The sequence below is a fragment of the Callithrix jacchus genome, chromosome 5 (genome assembly GCF_049354715.1).
Source record: "Callithrix jacchus isolate 240 chromosome 5, calJac240_pri, whole genome shotgun sequence".
Taxonomy (NCBI): domain Eukaryota; kingdom Metazoa; phylum Chordata; class Mammalia; order Primates; family Cebidae; genus Callithrix; species Callithrix jacchus.
In genome coordinates, this window is record NC_133506.1 from 12,074,132 (window position 1) to 12,101,465 (window position 27,334).

A 27,334-nucleotide genomic window follows, 5' to 3' on the forward strand; every position below is an offset into this window, starting at 1 on the left:
TTCTCCTGCCTCAGCATTCTGAGTAGCTAAGATTACAGACACAAGCCACTGAGGCTGGCGAACCAAAAATATTTAGATAAACAAACCCTATGTCAATTTCCTTCTACCATTTCTACCCACATTTCAGGGTGTCCTCACATGCTCCCAGCCAGGTGTGATGTGAAATTGACTTTGTTACTGAAAATCATGTTAACGGGGTCATCCTCTTCTCATTTTGCACACATCTTTACTTGTCCTTTTTGCTTCTCACTTATCTCTGGTGCTTGGAGCTGATCCATCATTTTTTATGACTTCTGGGTTTTGTATTATACTTTGAAAGGCCTTTGTCCCTCTGAGGTTATGAAAGAATTCTCTTTTGCTTCTATGACTCCTTTTTAGGTTACGTCTGAACCCATCCAGGATTAATTTTAGTGTAACATAAAAGGTATAGCTCTAATTTCACATTTTCTTTCAAATGGCCTCTCAATTCTCCAAATCCTCTTATTTCAATTATCCTTATTTTTCCCCTACTGATTTGAAACTCCACCTCTATAATGTAATAAATTTCCCTGTGTATTGGGCCTGATTCCTTAACTTTCTTTTGCAAATACCTTTCATTGATCTGTCCTATCTGTTTAAATTATTATAATTTTGTAACATATTCCAGTGTTTGGTGGTGCTGTTCTCTCCTTCATTATTCTCCCTAGAGGTTTCCTAATTATCCTGTTTTTAATGACAAATAATAATTGTGCATATTCGTGAGGTGCAATGTGATGCCTTGATATATGTATACCCTGTGAAGTGATTAAATTAACTTAATCAACATGCCCATTGCTTCACATATTTCTCATCTTTGTGGTGATAACATTAGCAGTTTTTAAATATATAAGACATTAATTGTAGTCACCATGAAGCTATTCCTGAATGTTTATTTTTTCCACATGAACTTTATATGCAATGAATCTAGCTCCTCAAAATCAAATTTCTATTGTTTTTTTTTTATTTTTGCTAGTCACCCTAAGTTTTTTAATTAACTTGGGGAGATTTTGGCAGTATTGAGTTTTCCCATCCAAGAACAGGGTCTGCCTTTCCCTTTGTCCAAGTCTCTGACCTCTCAGAAGCATTTTGAAGTCTTAGGCAAATCGCGTTTTACATTAAATGTAAGCCTCTAGCTTCCATCTTTTTGACTGGTATGGTAAATGGGGCCTCTTCTTCCAATATATCTTCTAACTAGTTGCTATTTGGAAGCTATTTGTTCTATACGTTAATTTTGTACCTGCCACATTACTGATTACCTTGCTATCTGTAATATTTTTTCATTTTATTTTCTTGGATTTTCTGGGTACATAGTTGTAAGACCATCTCAAATGTTGATGATTTTCCTCCTCCTCTTTTCTAATTTTTAAACTTCTAAAGTCATTCTTTTTCTGGTTAATTGCATTGAACTTCAGAATATTAAATAGTATAATGCTAGTGGATGGCTTGTCTCATCCCAAACTTACATGGAGACACTTCCAGTGTTTTCCCATTGAACACGATGCTCATGCCTTGGTGAAGATGCGTGTATTTTATGCCACTAAAGATGTGTCCAGCTCTCCCTTTCTGCTCCACATTGGGTAGCACGTTGATTCTTGGTTTAAAATACATACTTTCTATCTGGTTAGGACAGATTCCATCATAGCTATTTGTTTTTCTTGTTCTTTTTTGAGAGAAGGTCTTGTTCTGTTGCACAAGCTGGAGTGCACTGGTGCCTGGCCTCGAGTGACCCTCTCCACTCAGTCTCCCAAATAGCTGGGACGATAGGAACACGCTACCTTGCCAGGCTAGTGTTTCTAATTTTAGTAAATACGGGGTCTTGCTATGTTGCACAGGTTCGTCACTACTGTTTTATCAGAATTTTAGATTAGGGACTAGATAACAGTTAATTACAGCTTCAGTGCCCATCTATCAACCATAGGCTCTTCATAATCTCTCTCTCTTTTTTTTTTTTTTTTTTTTTTTGAGACAGAGTTTCACTCTGTCACCAGGCTAGAGTGCAGTGGCATAATCTCAGCTCACTGCAACCTCTGCCTCACAGGTTCAAGCAATTCTCCTGCCTCAGCCTCCTGAGAAGCTGGGACTACTGGTGTGTGCCACCATGCCCAGCTAATTTTTTCTATTTTTAGTAGAGATGGAGTTTCACTGTGTTGGCCAGGGTGGTTTCCATCTCCTGACCTCATGATCCACCCTCCTCAGCTTCCCAAAGTGCTGGGATTACAGGTGTGAGCCACTATACCCGGCCTTCATAATCTCTTTGAGCTTCAGATAAAATGTGATAATACATCCCTCCTAGAACACTGTAAAGTTTAATTGAGAAGGAAGGAATGGAAGGCACCAACACAGTACCTGACACACAGCAAATGCACAGTACGTGATAATTCCTCCAATTCTCATTGATACTGAAGTTCTTTTTTTTTTTTTAGACAAAATTTTCTTCTTGTCTCCCAGGCTGGAGTGCAATGCAATGGCGTGATCTCAGCTCACTGCAGCCTCCACCTCCTGGGTTCAAGCAATTCTTCCACCTCAGCCTCCTGAGTAGCTGGGATTACAGGCACACGCCACCATGTCCAACTAATTCTTGTATTTTTAGTAGAGACGGGGTTTCACCATGTTGGCCAGACTGGTCTCAAACTTCTGGCCTCAAGTGATTCTCCCACTTCGGCCTCCCAAAGTGCTGGGACTACAGGCATGAGCCACTGCGCCTAGCCTATGGTGCAGTTCTTTTGGTTTTCTTTCTTTTTGCTTTTTTAAGTGAAAGCAAGTTTATTGGAAAGTAAAGGAATAAAAGAATGACTTCTACTCCATCAGCAGAGCAGCCCTTTCTGGGTTTTCTTAATATGACCATGATGATAGTTTTCCCTTGCATCCAAAGTATAAACTCTATTTGGTTAAAATGTATTACATAAACATCACTAACCCACATAAAAATTATTAGTATAATTAATAAAATATACTTTTATATTTTTGCCAATTGTGAAATTCTTGGATTGGTCCTGTACCTTTTGCTTTTGGCCTTGGCTGGTTTTTTAGCTTAAAACATGTTTGTGTCATTATATTTTTTTCTATATTTTGGAACATTTACTGTGCTATTGTCTGGGAGTGGGTGGGTAATTCTCACCCACGGTGGGATCTTGAATTCCTGACCACTTTGGAATGTCTTGACCCTGCACTGCTTTTACTTAACACTAGGGGGCAGCATTGTAAAAGAAACCTGGCGACGCTTCTCCGTAGCACCCTGAAATGTTATGAGTTAAAACGCTATTGATGGAGTTTTGTCTTTGCCATTTCAGTTTTTTTCCAGAGGCCTCTTCATAAAACTGTGGGTGTATAGCCAGGTGCGGTGGCTCGCGCCTGTAATCCCAGCACTTTGGCAGGCAGAGGTGGGCAGATCATTTGACGTCAGGAGTTCAAGACCAGCCTGGCCAACATGGTCTGCTGGGATGTGCAGATTGGGGTTTCTGGTGTCTGGTGCCCTTCAAAGGTTGAATGAAGGAAGGGGGCAGCCGGGGGCTTCTCCCCAGGCTGCAGTGTCCTGGTGCAGAATTCTGAGAGTGCAGTAGCCCTGCAGGGCTTCATGAGGGTATATTTGTTAGTGGAGGAGGATGGACATGTTTTATTTAACAGTCGGATAGCTGAGTTTATCATTGTAAATGTCTAGATGTGTGGTAGCCACTCACTGATCTGCACAAAACCCCATCTCTACTAAAAGAACAAAAATTAGCCGGACATGATGCAGGCTTGTAATCCCAGCTACTCAGGAGGCTGAGGCACAAAAATCGCTTGAACCTGGGAGTGAAGTTTGCAGCCTGGGGGACTGAGTGGAAAAAAAAAAAAAAAAGTGTGTAAAAAGCATTCGGTAAATTATATGAATTAGCACTGCCAACTCTCTCACCTCCTTTACGTTTTGATTCAAGTGTCCCTGATCAACCTGTATGAAACTGTAGCCTGCCCACTGGCCTCACCCTCCCCATCTCTACTTCCTTCCATAGTGTTTATCAGGTTCTAACATTTTAATTTCCTTATTTATTATGGCTTATTGGGTCTCTCCTTTTTCCCCTAAAATGTAAGCTGTATAGGGGAACTGACTGTTTTGTTCAATGATGTACCCTAAGTGTCTAGAACAGTGTCTGGCACAAAGTAGATGCCCTAATAGGTCTTTGTTAATGACGTGCAATTTGTAATGACAGTGGTGAGGGTGCTGGCAATGTCTGAGATGGGGCAGCGGGGGTGGGGAGGCTGGTGACAGGGGTGGAGATGATGCTTACGGTACTGTCACGTTGTTTACAGTACAGTGGTTGGTCAGGGTCCTCTGGGAAGTTGGAATCGAAGCCTGCGGCTGGATGGGGATTTCTAGAGATTTCCAGAGGGCTTATCAACATGTGAGCACACACAATGGGTTCCTAGGTGGATGTGAGGGGAACTGTTCACACTCACACATGCACACACACACACACGTCTGTATTCCTGTCTGTACAGCAAAGGTGCTGTACAAGGGAGTGATGGAGAAGGAGCTAGGAAGGTCGACCAAGCTGTCACTTACCGAATTCATCATACAGGTTTGTTGCTTCTAAGAAAGGATCTCCTGCCACCATACTGCAGGCTCTAAAGTGAAGAAATGCATTCAAAGTCATGCCTGGACCCAGCACAGTCCAGCCTGGTGAGAAGGCTGCAGGCAGGGCTCCTCCTGACATGGGCAGGGCACAGAGCAAGAGGCTCAGTGAGTGGCTACCACACATCTAGATATTTACAATGATAAACTCGGCTATCAGACTGTTAAATAAAACATGTCCATCCTCCTCCACCAATAAATATACCCTCATGAAGCCCTGCAGGGCTGCTGGACTCTCAGAATTCCACACCAGGACATGGCAGCCTGGGGAGAAGCCCCCGGCTGCCCCCTTCCTTCATCCAACCTCTGAAGGGCACCAGACACCAGAAACCCCAAACTGCACATCCCAGCTCTATCCACACCCTCCCAAAAACACTGACACTTGGGCACCCCCAAGGCAAAGGCTGTACACAAGGACAATGCTGTCCCCTGGGAGGACAGGCCCTGGGAGGCAGCCATGGCAGTCCTGGAAAGCATACCTGGGGCTTTGGGGCTGGGAATGCTAGCCCCCCAAGTACCCGGAGCAGGGGCAGAAGGAAGAGGGCAGGTCTGGCCAGATGTGCCCTGGGCCAATGGGCCCCTCGCTCCCTGGGGGGAATGCCAGCGAGGAGCCTCAAAGTCTGAGGCCCGGGGCAGGTGCAGGTCTCTTCTGACTGCGGGAACCACAGGGACCACTGTTGTTCTATGGGGCTCACAAAGCACATCTCTGTTCAAAGGAAGTTTGAAGAATGAAGTCAGTGGTGGGGTCCTCTATAGCTAAGGAAATGGAGAACGAAGGACTTTGGCAGGAAGTAACCGAGCCAGCCCTAGCAGCTGAGAAAGTCCCTCCAGGCATCAGCACCCTCCTCCCCCAACACCCTCAGACTAGCACAGAGGGAAGGAAGGCTGGTCTCACAGCAGACCTGCTTGGGCCTGTGTGGGCCTCTGACCCTGGCCTGTTTCCTCCTCCCACTGATGTAAGAGGCTCTTGGCTTTCACTGGGGGGTCTTCTACTTGCCTTGGTTGCTCTCTCTTTCATCAACCTTTCCACACTCAAGGCTGTGACTCTGACCCGCACCCCCGCATCTGCATTCCTCTCCCCAGCCACATCTACCACATCCTCTGAGGCCTGCCTCTCACTCCCCATGCAGACAACCTCACTCCCTTCCCTCAGCACCTGCTCTGGCCGTGCTAGGCAGCCTTGAAACCTTTACAGATAGAGGTGGTGGCTGCACAACCTTGCGGATGTACTAAATGCCATGGGATTGTACACTTTAAAATGGTTAGTTTTATGTTATGTGAATTTCACCTCAATCAAAAAATGAAATTAGGCTGGGTGTGGTGGCTCACACCTGTAATCCAGCACTTTGGGAGGCCAAGGTGGGTAGATCACCTGAGCTCAGGAGTTTGAGACCAGCCTGACCAATATGGTGAAACCCATCTCTACTAAAAATATACAAAAATTAGCCAGGCATGGTGGAGTGTGCTTGTAGTCCTAGCTACTTGGGAGGCTGAGGCAGGAGAATTGTTTGAACCCGGGAGGTGGAGGTCGCAGTGAGCTAAGATCACACCATTGCACTGCAGCCTGGATGATAGAGCAATACTCAGTCTCGAAAGAAAAGAAAAGAAAAGAAAAAAGAAAAGGGAGGGGAGGGGAGTGGAGGGGAGAGGAGAGAAATGTGAAACATCTTCTGAGGCCTCCCATGACCACCCTCAGCCAATGATGCCTCAGGAATCCCTGCATCCACTGCTCCCCCAGCCAGTCTTTCTCATTTGCCACATGCCCTCCCTGAGAATGTGAATGCTTTGACCCTGTCATGGGGCTTGAGGGACAGGGGCTGTGGCTGGGAATAGACTCTGCTTGCGGATACCCAATGACAGCAAGCTCTTCTGACAACAGGCATTCATGCCAGAGAAGGTGGGTCCTTTGCAAAATGCACCCTGAAATTTCCCCCAGAAATCTCACCAGCACTGGGAGTCCTAGCTGGACACTCAGCCTTCCGCCAGGGACCACAGATCTGCCCTTGAACCTCTATGCATGGACTCTGCACCACTCACTCTAAATGAACAGGGCTTGTGTAGTCTGGAGTCTTCTCTCTTATCCTGGGTAAGCTCCCTCCAACTTTCTCAACATCTCAGCCCCCGGAGATGCAGCAGCTGAGATACAGTCAGTCTTAAGGCCTGGAGGCGTGCACCCAATGTCTTTGTTATTGGGCCCTCTCGTTCTTCCAGGTAAACATCCCGGAGCAAGGGAGGTCTGAGGACCGGGCGCTCCTTGGGTATCCCTTCAAAAAGCAACATACATTCTGGTTACTTCACCCAGCAAGGCCAAATTCCCCAGGGCCACTGCCAGTGTTCATTGTTGCCATGTTGCTCTTTCTTCCACGCCAGCGATATGAGGAGACCATATCTCAACTCTCACTCCCTGAGATCAATGTGAAATGGACACCTTATCTCGGCCTCCCACCCTCCCTTACCACCCCTTCTGGGAACAGGCCCCCCACTGGGGACAATCGATTCACTTAGCTGCTTGGCAAATTTCGAGAACCCCTCTGCCTATGCCACTGACGCACAATGTCTAGGACCAGCACAATGCAAACTCCTCCAAGAGTCAGTTCTCTCCCTGTGATGGACAGATCACATAGACACAATCCATCACAGAGCTGGCGGCCTCAAGAATTGTGATAAAACCAAGTTTTACCTTGGGGGCTGTAAAGTTTGCTGTTTGCCAAGTTCTGATCTCCAGAGATTAGTCTCATTTACAAGCTATTGCTAAGCCTGGACTCTTAATTTCTCTTTAGTCCTGAGTGATGGTTGCCACAACATCTGTGCTACCAGCTCGGGGCTTCTCAGACTTTGACTAGGAAGAGAGAATGACCTGGTGGAATTGTGAAAACACAGACTCCTGGGCCCCACCCCTAGAGATTCTGATGCAGTTGGTCTGGGCTAGGACTCACAAATCCCCACTTCTAACAAGCTCCCAGCGGACATCCAGGCAGCTGGTCCCCCAGCCACATTTTGAGCAACATGGTACCAGGATATGCTGGGGTGACAAGAGCTACCACTTACTAAAGCCCTTACTGGGTGCCAAGCATTAAACAAAGCCCCGATTGTGATGGGGACGCATAGCACAGGAAGGTGCAGAAAGGTTAAATGACTCACCCAAGGTTCCAACCTAGAAAGTGGTGGAATTGGACTCAAGCCCCTACTTCTCTCCCCCACCATCTATAACCACTGTCCCTGGTCAGCAGGCATGGCCTGGCGCCTCCATAACCACCTTGCGATGTTTGCAGCGACCACCCCACCAAGGTGGTCTCTCTTCCCCAGACTCCCCGACTTCAGTACAACTTGCTGCCAAGATAACATTGTGTCTCTTTTTCTTATTGTGGTAAAAATACATATAATGTAAAAGTCAACCATTTCTTTTTAAGAGATGGGGTCTTGTTATGTTGCCCAAGCTGGTCTTGGACTCCTGGGCTCAAGCAATTCTTTTCCCTCAGCCTCCCAAGTAGCTGAGATTACAGGCATGCAATTTTGCACCAGCTACCTTTTTTTTTTGGAGAGGGAGTCTTGCTTTGTCACCCAGCCTGGAGTGCAGTGGCATGATACTGGCTTACCACAACCCCCACCTCCTGGGTTCAAGCAATCCTTTTGCCTCAGCCTTCTGAGTAGCTGGGATTACAGGTGCCTGCCACCATGCCTGGCTAATTTTTGTATTTTTAGTAGAGATGGGGTTTCACTGTGTTAGCCAGGATGGTCTCAATCTCCTGACCTCATGATATACCTGCCTCGGCCTCCCAGAGTGCTGGGATTACAAGCATGAGCCACCGCACCCAGCCCCAGCTACCATTTTAAAGTACACCGTTCAGTGGCCTTAAGTCAATTCACACGGTTATGCAACCATCACTGCCATTCACCTCAGAACGTTTTCATCCTCCCAAATGAAAACTCTGTACCCATTAAATACTAACTTCCTATTCTGGCCTCCCCTAACTAGATGTATGACCTTGGATAGATTGCTGAATCTTTCTGAGACTTAATTCCTTAGTCTGTAAATTGGGCATAGTGATAGAAACTCCTATACAGAGCAATTATGAGAATTAAATAAGATTGTGTTTGTTAAGCCCTGATTTCAATGCCTGGCATCAGGGCAGACCCCAAGGAATGGTAGCTGGGATCACTAGGATTCTTATGAAATCCAAGTTAAGTGAACAGGAGAAGGAAGAGGGGCTAGAGAAGAGGCAGATGGAGTAGAGAGCATAGTGGAGTGGAAGGAAAGCAGGGAGATGTTTAGGAAAGCAGGAGAGGTCAGCAGCTGCCTGGCGCCAATCAATACAGAGGCTAGAACTTGGGCAGTGCTTTGGGATCTGGCAACTAACATGTCTCTAGTAACTTTTGAAAAAGGAGTGTGGTTTTTAAAATAAAAAGTAAGTGGGGCTGGGTACAGTGGTTCCTGCCTGTAATCCCAGCACTTTGGGAGGCTGAGGCAGGTGGATCACTTGAGGTCAGAAGTTCAGGAGTTTGAAACTAGCCTGACCAACATGGAGAAATCTTGTCTCTCTAAAAATACAAAGAGTAGCTTGGCATGGTGGTGGGCACCTGCAGTCCCAGCTACTCAGAGGCTGAGGTAGGAGAATCACTTGAACCCAGGAGGTGGAGGTTGCAGTGAACCAAGATCACACCACTGTACTCCAGCCTGATGACAGAGCAAGACTCCAGCTCTGAATGAATGAATGAATAAATAAATAAATGGGAAAGCCCATTGGAGCTACATTAGGGTCTTTTCTGGGGAAGGGCTGGGAGTAGGCAAGTTTGAATGCCAGGCTAGAGAGTCTGGATTTTCTATTTAGACAATTACGCCACTTCAGAGGTATTTGAGTGGGTGACAGCCTGGTGTTGGTTTGGGATGATGTATCTGGGTAGGGCAGGAGAGGAGGACCCATGCGTCACACCTGCCCAGGTCAAAATTAGAATGTGATTGACAAGGACCTTAAACTCCCATGTTGAGATTTTAACCACTCAGTTGCTGCAGAAATTCCCCGACTCTGGCCCGGAGAGGGATGGGGGGCAGATAAAGGAGAGAGGTGGTGCGGGGGGATATTGCAGGAAGGAGCCAGGCCCAGGCAAGGTGCAAGTTGCAGCTGCTCAGATTTTTCGCGATTGCTCACACTGTTCACCCGCAGCTCCCAAATCTGGAAGACTCTTCAGGGACATATAAATAGTAACTGTTATTTGAGAACCCGCAGAGCCTCACCTGCTGTAGCAACTGCCGGAGGCTTATTTCACTTAGCATGATGTCCTCTAGCCACAGTGCAGCCTCTAAATATATACAGCTATTATTTGTCAGTTAAAAACCACCACCATCTCGCACACTGGTTAAGTGGGAAAAAAAGAAACAAACAAAAAATCACCACCACCACTAGAGGTACCTGCTGGGTGTTTTATCTCAGAAGATGACCTCGCTCTCCCCAGGGCTTGTCACGATACTTGAATCACACAATGACAATGAGAACCAACTAGTCACACAGCGACAATGAGAGCCAGAAAAGGATGACATGCAGGACACACACATGACCAGTCCAGTTCCTTGAAGGTAATCCGTTCACCTGGACAGAGAACATGACAGTCAGGGGCTTGTTAAGAAACGATTGTGGTTTTGCTTAATGATGACTGAGGAACTAAAGTCGGTCTTCATTTATGATTGGCAAGGTGGTCTCAATGCATCTGTCCTGCTTAAGAAAGTAACCCCCGCTTCCAAATCTTTCCAACTTCTTCAAATTCAAAAGTCTGACAGAGGCTCAGACTGCATGGCGGGTGGGTGTTGTTCAGGACGCAGCTTGTGGGATTAATTTTTGGCAGGAAGATCGCAGTGTTGAATACAATGAAACTCTGTCCTGAGAACAAGCCTCTCAGGGAGCCGATGCTGCTCTCTGACTGGCAGGGCCTGAGGAATTCATTACAGGGGATGAAAGATCTACTGAGCCAGGATTTATTCCTGCTTGGGAGTCTCCTGGGGTCACTGCATTTCCCAAAAAAAGGTGGGGGAGGCTCGTTTCATAAGACTCCAACAAAGTAGATTTTGGGCTTCTAAGAGAAGGAGCTATCATGTTCTTTTAAAATTTTTGTTTGGGTCACCGAAGCCTAACTAGATGTTTTCTATTTGAAATGACCCCTTTTGTATATGTCTCTGCCACAGGACCACAGTGTAACAGATGTGATTTCCTGAAACGCACCTACCATGGGTCCTAGAACACAGTAGGTGCTCATTAAATGCTTTCTTCCATCTGCCCCGGGTGGTCCTAAATTTTTCAGAGTCAGATCCAAGCAAGTTCTGTGTAAATGCTCACATCAAAGGGGTGTCTGTGGTCTGGAATTCCTCCCTCCAAGTCAGAACCCAAAAAGTGCCCTAATTCTGTAGCAACTTTAAGAATCTCTGCGATTTATTTGAGTGAACCTTTTAACTGATAAAGTAATAAATTGTGACAGATTTTCACCTGTTAGCAGAGAGTGCCCCTGAAAGGTCACCTAGCTTTCAGGAGAATCAGTTTCTAAAGTGAGGATTCAAAGCAAAAATACTTGTGGAAAAAAATGTAAAGGGTGAAATAAATGTGCATGCTCCTGTTTTTGATGGTGGTTAGGGGACATATTTTTCCTGGCCTACTTCTTCATTTGAAGTTAGTTTCCAGTAACTTTCATAACTTAATTCCATCTTCCATGATCCTGTTTCCAAATAAGGTCGCATTTGCAGGTACTACAGCTAGGACCTCACTATTTCTTTTTGGAGGCCAAAATTAGTCCATGTAAATCAGCTTTAATAAATAAGTTAGCCACCTTATGCCACACCCCCACACTGAGCAACGTCATTTGGGTAAATACTTCATCCTAACCATTTGTAATCTAAGGGGATGACAGTTTGCCCAGCCAACAAGAAGGGGGTGTCTGGCCTCAGTCCATCACTATTACCAGGAGATGCTTGTTGCCATGTGGCCCACTCAAGGGCAGGCAGTTGAAACCAGGCATCCAGGTGCTTCCAGTGCAGCCTCCACACCTGCTAGACTTTGCCGTCAGTTCTCTGTCCCATTATGGGAATATGTGCCTAGAAAATGGATCGCCGGCTTTGAGTGTGTGATGCGTGCTGTCTCCATGTTTGTCTCTCTGATGTTTAAGTATACCAGATCACTGTTCCCAATTCCACCTATTTCCTAATGCTACTGTAACAAAGTACCACAAACAATGTTGTTGCTTAAAACCACACAGAGTTATTCCCTTACAGCTCTGGAGGCTAGAAGTCTGAAACCAACGTGCTGGTCCGCAGAACCAAGGATTGGTCCACAAACTCCAAGGATTGCTGATTGTTACCAGAAGTGTGGAGAATTGCTCCACAGAATCAGCAATCCTTGGAGTTCCTTGGCTTGCAGGGGCCTAGGGAGAACGTCCCCTTTGTGCTCTGAAGGTTCAATGGAAATCAAAAGGGAGATTCATTAGGAGAAAAGGCATCCAAACTTATTTGGTCATAGTATTGTATCACCCAGGAGCCTTCAAAATGAAGACCCAAAGATATAGGGGACACTGCCCATTTAACAAACTGTAGGCAGCTACGTAGAAACGTAAGTGGGCAAAGAGGATAAGATGTAATGTTAATAGGCTGAGTGGGGAAACTCAGCAAGGCCTGCTGTTTAGATTCCTCTTGAACTCTCTGCAGAACATTCCTTCTGTATTAGTCTGCTCTCACAGTATTAAAGACATACCCAAGGCTGGGTAATTTATAAAGGAAAGAGGCTTAATTGACTCACAGTTCAACAGGGCTGGGGAGACCTCAGGAAACTAATAATCATGGTGAAAGAGGAAGCAAACTTGTCCTTCTTCACATGGCAAAGCAAAGAGAAGTGCAAAGTGAAAGAAGGGAAAGCCTCTTATAAAATATCAGATCTCATGAGAACTCACTCACTATCACCAGAACAGCATGGAGGTCACTGCCCCCATTATTAAATTACCTCCCACCAGGTCTCTCCCATGATATATGGGGAATATGGAAAGTACAATTCGAGATAAGATTTGGGTGGGGGGTAATTTACACAGCCAAGCCATATCACCTTCCTCTGGGTGTGGGGCAGGGCTATCTCTGGAATGGGGACCTTGTAAGCTCTTATCAGATGAGATAAGTCAAAAATGTCCTTATGGCCAGTTTTTATACCAAAAGCCAGAGGGGGAGATGGAAAGTTAGACTATTTTTAGGTTTTATGGCTGGTTGGAGGAAAAGGGACTCTGGTTTCTACAGCCCATGCTGAAGAAGAGGCTGTTTCTGAGACTTTCATTTTGGGGTGTCCAGTTTTCATTTCTACCAGCAATCTTGCGACATGGCCATCTTCCCTCTCTGTCTGTGTCCAAATGTCCTCTTTTTACAAGAACACTGATCACATTGAATTAGGGCCCACCTATCCTACTTCACTGTGAACTCATCATAACTTAATTACATCTCCAATGACCCTATTTACAAATAACACCACCTTCTCAATTTAGGACTTCAACACATCTTATATGGAGGATGCAATTCAAGCTATAACACCAACCAGAAATTTTCTTACTGCTTTCCTCTATTGGGCTCTACATTTTGCTTACCAAACAAAATACATTGGTGAATACTTGTTCTTCTGGTTTATTTTTTTAAATAATCAGTCATCCAAATGGGCTTTCCATTCCAGAAGAAGGTGACATAGAATCATTTTTCCCTGTTGCTCCCCTCTAAACAACTAAACCCCTGCTAATTAGTCAATGGACCATGATACAAGGACTTCGAAAGTCACGAGAAGGAGGGCAGACTGGCTAGGAGCTTCAAGACTTGAGAGGTCTGGTGAGTCCCCTAGATTTCCTTTTTATCTCCCATGTACTTTCAGACTGGGTGCCCCAGGGGCCTGCAACCTGGAACCAGCAATAGGAATAGACAAAATAATCCAAGAGAAGCCTGCTCTCTCGGTCCAAAGGAAAGGGAGAGCCCAGCAGAGCCTGAGTTAGGAGCTCCCTCCACAACCTGAGTCCCTGCAGCCCATCTGATCCACCAGCTGGGTTGACATCAGCTGAGCTCTGGGTCTCCCTGTTCTCTGTTGAGGTTCCACAGTGTGTTTCCACCCCCAGACAGCACCAGCAAAGTCTGAGTGTGGATCCCAGCAGCACCAGAAGAACAAAGCAGGAAAAACAACAACAACAACAACAAAACACGACAGAATTTGGAAGCCTCAGAAAAACGAAACTGTTATTGATACAAATGCCCAAAAAGTCAACCAGATCCTAGGCATCAAACCTAAACAAGATGAAACCTCACTGAAACAGAAGAGTTAGGATTGAGGTGATAGATGCAGCAAACCACCATGGCACATGTGTACATATGTAACAAACTGCACATGTATCCCAGATCTTAAAGTATAATAAATTTAAAAAGAAAAGAAAAAAGTGTCTCCAGCCAGGCACAGTGGCTCACACCTATAATCCCTGCACTTTGTGCAGCCGAGGTTGGGTGGATCATCTGAGGTCAGGAGTTCGAGACCAGCCTGGGTAATATGGTGAAACCTCATCTCTACTAAAAATACAAAATAACCCAGGCGTGGTGGCACCTGCCTGTAGTCCCAGCTATTTGGGAGGTTGAGGCAGGAGAATCACTTGAACACAGGAGGCAGAGGTTGCAGTGAGCTGGGATCACACTATCCCTTAATTTAATTCAGTTCTGACACTCATTACCTGGAGATAGCATCAGACTCCACAGGTTGGTAACTGTACCAGGTTAATTGCCAGAGAAAGAGGTTTAATCATAAGGCAACCAAATGAGGAGATGGAAGAAAAACTCAAATCCATCTTCAAGATGAGTTTGGGGCCAGAGGTTTTTAGGGATTTGGAGTGGGCTGAGGTCTGGGGAATCATTGAATGGTTGAAGGGTACAGGGTAAAGCCATGGGACAGGGAGATAAGAAACTGTTTTCTCAAGCAGATCTGGTTCCTTGTTGTGGGAGTCTTAAAAAACTGGTTGGTGTCAGCCATGCCTGCTGGAATTCAGGATCTGAAGAACATCTTAAGCAATTCTTAAACAAAAGTCTTATGATTCTAACATCAGAAGTCCCATCTGTAGAAACAATGGGGATGCAAATGGTCTAGTGTGTGACTTTCAGCTAGCAAGCAGCCCCAAAGAAGTGGGCCAGAGTGCAGCCTGACCAATGCCTACTTATAATTATCTTTCTTTTTTTAATTTTTAAATTATAATTTAAGTTCTGGGATACATGTGCAGAACTTGCAGGTTTGTTATATAGGTATACACGTGCCATGGTGGTTTGTTGCACCCATCAACCCATCATCTATATTAGGTATTTCTCCTAATGCTATTCCTCCCCTGGCTCCCCACCCCAACAGGCTCCAGTGTGTAATGTTCCCCTCTCTGTCTCCATGTGTTCTCATTGTTCAACTCCCACCTATGAGTGAGAACATGTGGTGTTTGGTTTTCTGTTCCTGTATTAGGTTGCTGAGAATGATGGTTTCCAGCTTCATCCATGTCCCTGCAAAGGACATGAACTCATCCTTTTTATGGCTGCATAGTATTCCATAGTGTGTATGTGCCACATTTTCTTTATCCAGTCTATCATTGATGGGCATTTGGGTTGGTTCCAAGTCTTTGCAATTGTAAACAGTACTGCAATAAAATACATGTGCATGTGTCCTTATAGTAGAATAATTTATAATCCTTTGGGTATATACGCAGTAATGGGATGGCTGGGTCAAATGGTATTTCTGGAACTAGATCCTTGAGAAATTGCTACACTGTCTTCCATAATGGTTGAACTAATTTACACTCCCACCAACAGTGTAAAAGCATTCCAATTTCTCTACATCCTCTCCAGTGTCGGTTGTTTCCTGACATTTAATGATTGCCATTCTAACTGGCATGAGGTGGTATCTCATTGTGGTTTTGATTTGCATTTCTCTAATGTCCAATGATGAGCTTTTTTTCATATGTTTGTTGACTGCATAAATGTCTTCTTTTGAGAAATGTCTGTTCATATCCTTCACCCACATTTTGATGGGGTTGTTTTTTTCTAGTAAATTAGTTTAAGTGCTTTGTAAATTCTGGATATTAGCCCTTTGTCAGATGGATAGATTGCAAAAATTTTCTCCCATTCTGTAGGTTGCCTGTTCACTCTGATGATAGGTTTTGTTTGTTTGTTTGTTTTTGCTGTGCAGAAGCTCTTTAGTTTAATTAGATCCCATTTGTCAATGTTGGCTTTTGTTGCCATTGCTTTTGGTGTTTTAGTCATGAAGTCTTTGCCCCTGCCTATGTCCTGAATGATACTGCCTAGGTTTTCTTCTAGAGTTTTTATGGTTTTAGGTCTTACATTTACATCTTTAACCCATCTTGAGTTCATTTTTATGTAAGGTGTAAGGAAGGGGTCTAGTTTCAGTTTTCTGCATATGGCTAGCCAGTTTTCCCAACACAATTTATCAAGTAGGGAATCCTTTCCCCATTGCTTGTTTTTATCAGGTTTGACAAAGATCAGATGGTTGTAGATGTGTGGTGTTATTTCTGAGGCGTCTGTTCTGTTCCATTTGTCTATATATCTGTTTTGGTATCAGTACCAGGCTGTTTTTGTTACTGTAGCCTTGTAGCATAGTTTGAAGTCAGGTAACATGATGCCTCTAGCTTTGTTCTTTTTGCTTAGGATTGTCTTGGCTATACAGGCTCTTTTTTGGTGCCATATGAAATTTAAAGTAGTTTTTTCTAATTCTGTGAAGAAAGTCAATGGTAGCTTGATGGAGACAGCTTCGAATCTATAAATTACTTTGGGTAGCATGGCCCTTTTCATGATATTGATTCTTCCTACCCATGAGCATGGAATGTTTTTCCATTTGTTTGTGTCCTCTCTTATTTCCTTGAGCAGTGGTTTGTAGTTCTCTTTGAAGAGGTCCTTCACATCCCTTGTAAGTTGTATTCCTAGGTACTTTAATCTCTTTATACCAATTATGAATGGGAGTACACTCATGATTTGGCTCTCTGTTTGTCTATTATTGCTGTATATGAATGCTTGTGATTTCTGCACATTGATTTTGTATCCCGAGACTGCTGAAGTTGCTGATCACCTTAAGGAGATTTTGGGCTGAGATGATGGGATTTTCTAAATATACAATCATGTCATCTGCAAACAGAGACAATTTGAGTTCCCTTCTTCCTATTTGAATACACTTTATTTCTTTCTGTTGCCTGATTGCCCTGGCCAGAACTTCCAATATTATCTTGAATAGGAGTGGTGAGAAGGGCATCCTTGTCTAGTACTGGTTTTCAAAGGGAATGCTTCCAGCTTTTGTCCATTCAGTATAATATTGGCTGTGGGTTTGTCATAAATAGCTATTATTATTTTGAGATATGTTCCATCAATACCTAGTTTATTGAGAGTTTGTAGCATGAAAGGGTATTAAATTTTATCAAAGGTCAATCTTCATTGGTTTTGTTTATGTGATGGATTATGTTTATTCATTTGCATATGAGGATTTTCACATTTATTTCATCAAGGATATTGGCCTGAAATTTTTTGTTGTTGTGTCTCTGCCAGGTTTTGGTATCAGGATGATGCTGGCCTCATAAAATGAGTTAGAGAGGAGGCCCTCTTGTTCTATTATTTGGAATAGTTTCAGAGGGAATGGTACCAGCTCCTCTTTGTATCTCTGGTAGACTTTGGCTGTGAATTCATCTGGTCCTGGACTTTTTTTGGTTGGTAGGCTATTAATTACTGCCTCAATTTCAGAACTTGTTATTGGTCTGTTCAGGGATTCGACTCCTTGATTTAGTCTTGTGGGGGTGTATATGTCCAGGAATTTATCCATTTTTTCTAGATTTTCTAGTTTATTTGCATAGAGGTGTTTATAGTATTCTCCAATGGTAGTTTATATTTCTGTGGGGTCAGTGGTGATATCCCCTTTATCATTTTTTATTGTGTCTCTTTGATTCTTCTCTCTTCTTTTTTATTATTCTGACGAGCAGTCTCTATTTTGTTAATCTTTTCAAAAATCAGTTCCTGGATTCATTGATTTTTATTTTGAAGGGGTTTTTGTGTCTCTGTCTCCTTCAGTTCTGCTCTGATCTTAGTTATTTCTTGTCTTCTGCTAGCTTTGGAATTTGTTTGCTCTGGCTTCTCTAGTTCTTTTCACTCTGATATTAGGGTGTCGATTTTAGATCTTTCCTGATTTTTCCTGTGGGCATTTGGTGCTATAAATTTCCCTCTAAACGCTGCTTTCTCTGTGTTTCAGAGATTCCGGTACATTGTATCTCTGTTCTCATTGGTTTCAAAGAACTTATTTCTACCTTAATTTCATTATTCAAAATTTTTCAGAATAGTAGTCTTTGAGGAGAAAGTTGTTCAGTTTCCATGTAGGTGTGCAGTTTTGAGTGAGTTTCTTAATCCTGAGTTCTAATTTGATTGCACTTTGGTCTGAGAGACTGTTATGATTTCTATTCTTTTGCATTTGCTGAGGAGTGTTTTACTTCCAATTATGTGGTCAATTTAAGAATAAGTGCAATGTAGTGCTGAGAAGAATGTATATTCTGTTGATTTGGGGTGGAGAGCTCTGTAGATGTCCATTTGGTCCGCTTGGTCCAGAGCTGAATTCAAGTCCTGAATATCCTTGTTAGTTTTCTCTCACTGATCTGTCTAATATTGACAGTGGGGTGTTAAAGTCTCCCACTATTATTGTATGGGAGTCTAAGTTTCTTTGTAGGTCTCTAAGAACTTGCTTTATGAATCTGGGTGCTCCTGTTTTGGGTGCATATATATTTAGGATAGTTAGTTGTTCTTCTTGTATTGATCTCTTTACCATTATGTAATGCCCTTTATCTTTTTTGAACTTTGTTGGTTTAAAATCTGTTTTATCAGAGGTTAGGACTGAAACCCCTGCTATTTTTGCTTTCCATTTGTTTGGTAAATATTCCTCCATTCCTTTATTTTGAGTGTCTATGTCTTTGCATATGAGATGGGTCTCCAGAATGCAGCATACCAGTGGGTCTTGACTCTTTATCTGATTTGCCAGTCCGGGTCTTTTAATTGGGGCATCTAGTCCATTTACATTTAAGGTTAATGTTGTTATATGTGAATTTGGTCCTGTCATTATGATGCCAGCTGGTTATGTTGCCTGTTAGTTGATGCAGTTTCTTCATAGTGTCAATGATCTTTACAATTTGGTGTGTTTTTTCAGTGGCTGGTACCTGTGGGTTTTTGTTGGTTTGTTTGGTTTTGATTTTTTTCCTCCATATTTAGTGCTTCCTTCAGGAGCTCTTGTAAGGCAGGCCTAGTGGTGACAAGATCTCTTAGCATTTGCTTGTCTGTAAAGGATTTTATTTCTCCTTCACTTCTGAATATTAGTTTGGTCAGATATGAAATTCTGGGTTGAAAATTCTTTTCTTTAAGTATGTTGAATATTGTTCCCCACTCTCTTTTGGCTTGTAGGGTTTCTGCTGAGAGATCCTCTGTTAGTATCATGAGCTTCTGTTTGTGAGCAACACAACCTTTTTCTCTGGCTGTCCTTAACATTTTTTTCATTTCAACCTTGGTGACTCTGACAATTATGTGTCTTGGGCTTGCTCTTCTCAGTGAGTATCTTTGTGATGTTCTCTGCATTTCCTCAATTTGAATGTTGACCTGTCTTGCTAGGTTGGGGAAATTCTCCTGGTTCATATCCTGAAGAAGTTTTCCAACTTGGTTCCTTTCTCCCCATCATTTTCAGATACACTAATCAAACGTATGTTTGGTCTTTTCACATAGCCCCACATTTCTTGGAGGCTTTGTTTGTTCCTTTTCATTCTTTTTACTCTAATCTTGTCTTCAGACTTTATTTCATTAAGTTGATCTTAAATCTCTGATATCCTTTCTTTTGCTTGATTAATTCAGCCATTAATACTTGTGTATGCTTCAGAAAGTTCTTGTGCCGTGTTTTTCAGCTCCATCAAGTCATTTATCTTCCTCTCTAAACTGGTTGTTCTAATTAGCAATTTCTCTAGCCTTTTTTCAAGGTTCTTAGCTTCCTTGCATTGGGTTAGAACATGGTCCTTTAGCTCGGAAGAGTTTGTTATTACTCACCTTCTGCAATCTACTTCTGTCAAATCATCAAATTCATTCTCTGTCCAGTTTTGTTCCCTTGCTGGCAAGGAGTTGTGATCCTTTGAGGGAGAAGAGGCATTCTGGTTTTTGGAATTTTCAGCCTTTTGCACTGGTTTTTCCTCTTCTTTGTGGATTTATCTACCTTTGGTCTTTGATGTTGGTGACCTTCAAATGAAGTTTCTGTGTGGATGTCCTTTGGTTGATGTTGATGGTATTCCTTTCTGTTTGTTCGTTTTCATTCTAGCAGTCAGGTCCCTCTGCTGAGGTCTGCTGGAGTTTGCTGAAAGTCCATTCCAGACCTGTTTGCCTGTATCACCAAGGGAGGCTGTAGAACAACAAAGATTGCTCCCTGTTCCTTCCTCTGGAAGCTTCATCCGAGAAGGGCACCTGCCAGATGCCAACCATAACTCTCTGGTATGAGGTGTCTGTTGACCCATGCTGGGAGGTGTCTCCCAATCAGGAGGCACAGAGGTCAGGGAACCACTTGAGGAGGCAGTCTCTCCCTTAGCAGAGCTCAAGTGCTGCACTGGGAGATCTCTTCAGAGTTGGCAGGCAGGAACATTTAAGTCTGATGAAGCTATGCCCACAAATGCCCCTTCCCTCAGGTGCTCTGTCCCAGGGAGATGGGAGTTTTATCTATAAACCCCTGACTGGGGCTGCTGCCTTTTTTTCAAAGATGCTCTGTCCCAGGGAGATGGGAGTTTTATCTATAAACCCCTGACTGGGGCTGCTGCCTTTTTTTCAAAGATGCCCTGTCCAGAGAGGAGGGATCTAGAGAGGCAGTCTGGCTACAGTGGCTTTGCCAAGCTGTGGTGAGCTCCACCTGGTTCAAACTTCCTGGTGGCTTTGTTTACACTGTGAGGGGAAAACCACCTACTCAAGCCTCAGTTAGGGTGGATGTGTCCACCAAACTGGAGTGTCCCAGGCCAACTTCAGACTGCTGTGCTGGCAGCAAGAATTTCTAGCCAGTGGATCTGAGCTTGCTGGGCTCCATGGGGGCGGGATCCACTTGGCTCTCTGGCTTCAGTTCCCTTTCCAGGAGAGTGAACGGTTCTGTCTTGCTGGCATTCCAGGTGCCACTGGGGTATGAAAAAAAGCTCCTGCTCAGTGACTGCCCAAATGGCTGCCCACTTTTGTGCTTGAAACCCAGAGACCTGGTGGCATAGGCACTGAAGGGAATCTCCTGATATGCAAGTTGTGAAGACCATGGGAAAAGTGTAGTATCGGGGCCAGAATGTACCATTCCTCATGGCACAGTCCCTCACAGCTTCCCTTGGCTAGGGAACAGAGTTCCCCAACCCCTTTCACTTCCTCGGTTAGGCAACACCCCACCCTGCTTCAGCTTGCCCTTCGTGGGCTGCATCCACTGTCTAAACAGTTCCAATGAGATAAGCCAGGTACCTCAGTTGGAAATGCAGAAATAAACCACCTTCTGCATTGATCTTGCTGGGAGCTGCAGACTGGAGATGTTCCTATTTGGTCATCTTGCCCATGACCCCAGAAACATCTTAATTATAACTATATTTCTATCCAGAACCAAGCATGTAATTCTTGTTAACCCTGTAAGGATGGTTTCAGACTGAGGGCTCAATCCCACGGGACTGCCCCCCACATTTCACATGCCAGTCACAAGTATTAATAGTATTAATTGTACCTTACACTTCTGACCAATTGGCTCTAAGTCACAGATTCCCATGATCTCCATCTGGGGTTTGATTAATTTGCTAGAGTGGCTCACAGAACTCGAGTAAATACTTACATTTCCCCACTTAGTATAGAGGATTTTACAAAGGATCCAGATGGACAGCCAGGTAGAAGGGATGTGTAGCTTCCATGTCCTCTCCTGGCTTGCCACTCTCCAGGAACTTCCGTGTTCAGCTTCTGTAAGCTCTCCAAACCCTGTCTGTCTGAGTTCTATGGAGGTTTCATAATGTAGGCATGATTAAATCATTGGCCACTGGGATCAATTTAAACTTCAGGCCCTCTCCTGTCCCCCAAGGTCGAGGATGGGCTGTGAGTTCCTACCCGTTAATCACAAGGTTGGGTCCCTTGGCAACCAGCCACCCACCCAGTGGTTATCTAGGGACTCTCCAAAAGCCACCTCATTAACAAACTCAAGTGTGGTCAAAAGGGATTGTTATAAATAACAAAAGACATGTTCACCTTACAACTCTGGAGCTATTCTAAAACTGTTTCAGATCCAAGGATAAAAGGTCAAATGTTTTAACAAAAGATTCTCCTATTGCTCTAGCCACTCAGGAAATTACAAGGGTTATGAGCCAGAAATTGTGGACAAAAATCAAAATATATATTCAATAATATTACACCTGAAAACAAATAAAAACATAGAAAATCTCAGCAAAATATAAAACCAAATAGCAATTCTAGAACTTAGAAATACTAGAATCGAAATGAAAAACTCACTGAATGGGTTCAATAGTAGAGTGGAGATGACAGGAATAGAATCTGTGAACTTGAGGATAAGTCAGTAGCATATACACAATCTGAACAATGAAGAGAAAATAGACTGAAAAACAAAGAACAGAGCCTCAGATATCTCTGAGACAATCACAAAAGATCCAATGTTCATATCATTAAAGTCCAGAAAAAAAGGGAGAAAGAGCATGGACGGAAAAAGTATGCAAAGAAATAATGCTGAAAATTTCCCATAGGCCAAGTACAATGACTCACGCCTATAATCCCAGCACGATGGGAGGTCAATGCTGGCCGATCACTTGAGGCCAGGAGTTCAAGACCAGACTGGGCAATATGGCAAAACCCCATCTCTAAAGAAAAATTCACCTGGCATTGAGGTGTGCACATGTAGTTCCAGCTACTTGGGGGGCTGAGGCAGGAGGATTGCTAGAAACTAGTAGGTCAAGGCTGCAGTGAGCCAAGATCACACCACTGCACTCCAGCCTGGGTGGCAAAGTGAGACCCTGTCTCGGAAAACAAAACAAAAAAAAAGAAAGAGATAATTTCAGCCAACCGCAGTGGCTCACACCTGTAATCCCAGCACTTTGGGAGGTTAAGGCAGGCGGATCACCTGAGTTCAGGAGTCCAAGATCAGCCTGGACAACATAATGAAACCCCATCTCTACTAAAAATATGAAAATTAGCCAGGCGTAGTCCCAGCGGGTCCCCTGGCAACCAGCCACCCATCCAGTGCACCTGTAGTCCCGCTACTTGGGACTGAGGCAGGGCAATCACTTGAACCCGGGAGGCAGAGGTTGAAGTGAGCCAAGATCACACCACTGAGCCACTGCACTACAGCCTGGGCAACAGAGTGAGACTCCATCTCAATAGAAAAAAAAAATGTAATTTGGCAAAAGACATAAAATTGCAGATCCAAGGAGTTCAGCAGACTCCAAATAAAATAATTTACCCAGCGTAAACTATACCAAAACACATCATAATTAAATTTCTGAAAACTGAAGACAAAGGTCACAGCTGGACAGAAACAACAGATGGCCTGTAAAGGAACATCAATGTGAAGAACAGCTTTCTCATCAGAAACCACGGAGTCCAGAAGGAAGTGGCACATCTTCCAAGTGCTGAGAGAAAGACCTGCCAATCACAAATCTTACATAGATGGTGAAACTATTCTTCCGGAATGTAAGGGGAAAAGAGTCTCAGGCATAAAGAAACTAAGACTGTATTGATAGCACATCTACCCTTAAAGAATGACTAAATTAATCCCTCAAAACAGAAAGACAATGATAATAAAAGGCATTATTCCATTTCAGTAAAAATAGAAGTAAATGTAACATCCTACCCTTCATTTCATTAGTTCTTTAATCATATTTATGGTTAAAGCAAAAATTATACATTTTCTGATAGGTATGTAGAGGTTATACTTAGGACAATTATATTTTTGTAGGTGTAGAGGATAAAGGAATTAAAAGGAAGTAAGCTTTCTGCCCTTCCATAGAAATGGTAAGACACTGACATAGGCTGTGATAACTTACATATGAATAGAATAGTAGCTAAAACAACCCCTACAAAAACTATACAAAGTGGCATACTAGAAAAAATTATAAATAAATTAAAGCGGAACTCTAAAAAATATTTAAGTAACCCACAAGAAGGCAGAAGAAAGATAACCAGGTAACAAGAAACAGGGAACAAACAGTAAACAATTTAAACTCTAACATATCAATAATTACTTTAAATGTAAATGGACTAAATACATTAATTAAAAGACAGAATTGCAATAGGTACAAAGTTACAATTAGAAAGGAAGAATAAGTTCTGGTGTCCTACTATACAGTAGAGTGTCTCAAAATAGCTAGAAAAGAGGATTTTGTATGTGCCTGTAACAGAAAAAATTAATGTTTGAGGTAGTTAGATATGCCTGATTTGATCATTACACAGTGTATTTATGTATCAGAACATCACATTTTACTCCATAAATACATATAATTATGTGTAAAAAATTTTATTGAAAATAAGATAATATTGGCTGAGTAGATTTAAAAACATTACCCAATGATAGGCTGTCTATAAAAAACTCAAATCAAACATAATGATATAGCTAAGTAAAAAGTAAAAGCATTGAAAAAGATATATCATGTATGTATTATATTTCAAAAAGGAAGAATGGCTATATGAAATCAAAGTAGACTTCAGAGCAAGGAAATTATCAGTCATGGAGAGGAACTTTACATGATGATAATAGATCAAGTTCAATCCACCAACAAGAGAGAGCAAACCTAAGTGTGTATGCACCAAAAACAGATCTTCCAAAACCATGAAGCAAAAACTGAAAAAGCCAAGGGAAGAAACTGACAAATCTACTATTATAGTTGGAGACTTTAACACTCTTCTCTCATTAATTGATAGAACTACTAGACAGAAAATCCACAAGGAGCCAGGCATGGTAACTCGCCTATAATCCCAGCACTTTGGGGCCAGTGCAGGAGAGCCACTTGAGTTTGAGAACAGCCTGGGAAACTTAGTAAGACACTGTCTCTACCAAAAAAAAAATTGTTTTATTTTCTTTTTGGCTATCAATCATGCCACATTATTTTTAATGACGTACAAAAATCTAACATGCCACCCAGGGACCATTTCACCCACTGCTCTGTTTGGCTGCCAATCTCTTGTCTCTCTTTAGCAATGGTGAGGCAAATACCCTTTCCTCGAGGAAGAGAAAACCATGGTTTATTGCCCTTGCAAATAACAAAGATGTTGGAAAGTCGAGTGGCGAAGCTATTGCCATTGGCATCTTGGATGTGAATCATGTCAAAAGATCCAGGGTGCCTCTCTCTGTTGGTAATCACACCAATTCTTCCCAGGTTAGCACCTCCAGTCACCATACACAGGTTACCAGTGTCGAACTTGATGAAATCAGTAATCTTGCCAGTCTCCAAACTGATCTGAATGGTATCATTCACCTTGAAGAGGGGATCAGGGTAGCAGGTGGTGTGAGCATCATGTCACCAGACGAGGGATTCCTTTTGTGCCCACAAAGATTTTTCTCACTTTGCACAACTTGTACTTGGTCTCCTCAGGTATAATATGATGTACAGCAAAGTGACCCTTGTTGTTATAGATCAGACAGAAATTCTCTCCCATCTTGTCAATGCTGATGACATCCATGAATACAGTACCGTAGGTTATATCAGTTCAGACCATGCCACCGATCTTAATGAAAAGCTGCATGCAAATCTTCTTGACTTCCTCTCCTGTCAGGGCATACTTAAGTCTGTTCCTTAGGAAAATGATGAGAGGGAGACGGTCTCTCAACTTGTGGGGACTGGTGGATGGACAAGGAACAGTCAGTTTATCCAGCATCCAATGCTTTGGAGCTGCTACCTGCTTCAGATGCCTCTTGGGACCACGAGCCATGGCTGCATTAGGCACAGAAGGAGAAGAAAATAATAATTTTAAAAATTAGCCAGGCATGGTAGCACAAGCCTGTACTTCTAGCTACTCAGGAGGTTAAGGCAGGAGGATTACTTGAGCCCAGGAGTTTGAGGTTACAGTAAGCTATGACTGCACCAGTGCAATCCAGTATGGACAACTGAGATAGACCCTGTCTCTAGAATTAAAAAAAAAAAAAAAGAAAGAAAGAAAATCATAAGGATATAGAAGAATTGAACAACACCTTCAACCAACAGGATCTAATAGAACAAACAAACCAAGAATAGCAGAATACATGTGCTTTTCAAGTGCCTATGGAGCATTCACTAAGATTAACCATGTCCTGGATTGTAAACCAACCTCAACAAATGTTAAAAATAATAATAATAAAATTAGAAATCCCTAATCACTGTCCTCTTGTTCAAGCTGTGACTCTTACCCAGATGGTCTCCATACATAAGCTTTCAACAGGGGAGAATGATAGAAATTACTCAAGAACCACCATTCCAGGTCACTGAGGCACATGAGCTTCTACTAAAGAAATAATTTCCAGTAAAAGGATACAATAAATAGAATACATATTCCCACTAGGCCGGGCTTAATGAGCACTCTAACATGGAGAAAAGTTATTATCTCCAGAGTTTCCTCCAGCCTTCTTTCTCCACCCAGAAGTGATGCTGTGAGAAGTGAAATTACTTACAAATCAGTAGCGACTCAAGCACTTTACAAAATAGGCCCCACAGGTAAGCTCCACTAAGTGTAAATAATAACACTAATAACACCTCTCTCGTCTTGTCTTTATCTCTGGGCGTGGGAGGATCAAAGCCATCTGAGAGGTACAGCTTCAAAGGCATCTGCATCCCAGATGCAGGAATCGGCACCCTCCAACAGGCCCCTACATCTTCGGCTTCCACATTTTACAATTGTTAAAGGCGCCGAAGCATTTACAGTGATTGATAGAGTCTTTCTGAATATGATACCTCTTTTATAAAATTAATGGCACTATTTCCAATAGCAGCATCAGCAAAGAAACCCACTTTCCAGGGCAGGGTATCCATCCCATTGTTTGATTTTCTGCCATCCCTATAAGTGCCTCAATGGAATGCTTGCATGAATTAAGCTGACTGCCAACAGATTTGCTTTGAATATCTTTTATGTTTCAAGGCAGCCCTGGAAATAATCGAAGACTATAGGAGATGTGGAATTAGGGAGCAGTGGGAAAGCAGGGTTGACAGTGCCATCTCAGAATTTGGTGGGCTTCATTATTCAGTGGCCAGGAGTAGGGGGGAGTCTGGAGCCTGAGGGGAGGGTTGCCCTGATGGGCTGGACTGGCTCTGGAGTTGCTGACTGAGCCAGGAACCAAATGCCTGCAGAACTGTGATTCAGAGTTAGACCTGCAGGGAGATGGATCCCCCAAGAGAGTGTCTAAAACCATCCTCATAGGGTTAACAAGAATTTATATGCCAGGTTTAGGGCAGAAATATAGTTATAATGAAGCATTAATTAGGCTGCACTCTGGCCCACTTCCTTATAATTGAGTCATGCAGCACTAGATACTGACTGTTTAAATCCCCATTTTCCCATAGATAGGACTTCTGATGTTAGAATCATAACTATTGTTTAAGAATTGCTCAAGATATTCTTCATGTCTTGAATTCCATCAAGAAAGGCTGATGTCAACCAGTTTAAAGACCCCATGAGGAACCAAATCAGCATGAGAATGAAGTTTCTCCATCTCCCTG

General features: G+C 43.1%; 1 pseudogene across 1 annotated transcript in view; it reads right to left on the reverse strand.

Annotated features, from left to right (window-relative positions):
• LOC118153470 (small ribosomal subunit protein eS4, X isoform-like) overlaps nt 1-27,334 on the reverse strand; it is a 65,421-nt pseudogene continuing 38,087 nt past the window's right edge. The window contains exon 6 of the transcript XR_013535109.1: nt 1-25,579. The product of XR_013535109.1 is annotated as a small ribosomal subunit protein eS4, X isoform-like (transcript). The remainder of the gene's footprint in view (nt 25,580-27,334) is intronic.